Source organism: Myotis brandtii, unplaced genomic scaffold (assembly GCF_000412655.1).
Source record: "Myotis brandtii unplaced genomic scaffold, ASM41265v1 scaffold19, whole genome shotgun sequence".
Taxonomy (NCBI): domain Eukaryota; kingdom Metazoa; phylum Chordata; class Mammalia; order Chiroptera; family Vespertilionidae; genus Myotis; species Myotis brandtii.
This window is the reverse complement of record NW_005357075.1, coordinates 497,388-497,805: the sequence shown is the minus strand read 5'-3', so window position 1 is coordinate 497,805 and position 418 is coordinate 497,388.

Sequence of the window (418 nt, the reverse complement as noted above, 5' to 3'; positions counted from 1 at the left end):
CAGGGGCTGCGGGGAGAAGCACCAACTCTGAGCTCACCTCTCAGAAAACATGTGGCAGCTTATTTTATACGTGGGAAGGACGGAGGGGAGGAGAGGCAGTGTAGCTGGAAGAGAGCTCTACACATTCAAGTTGGCTGGAAACCACCTAAGAGGAGGAGAAGCGAGTCAGCCTGACCCCTCAGGTTTAAGCTGGCATCGCCAAAGTGGCACCTGAGGAGAAATGGCCCCATGTTATCAGTGGTCAGCAGAGCAGGGTGGTTGGTGTCAGGCTTGGGGGCTGTGGTTTGGATGGGACACGTTGATGACAACCAGGGGTCCCGGACAGGATGGCTGGTGCGCTGCTCCCACGGCCTGCGGACACTCACTCCTGGGGGCCGCCGGGCTCTGCAGCAGCCCCCGCAAGTCAGGAGCACCCCTT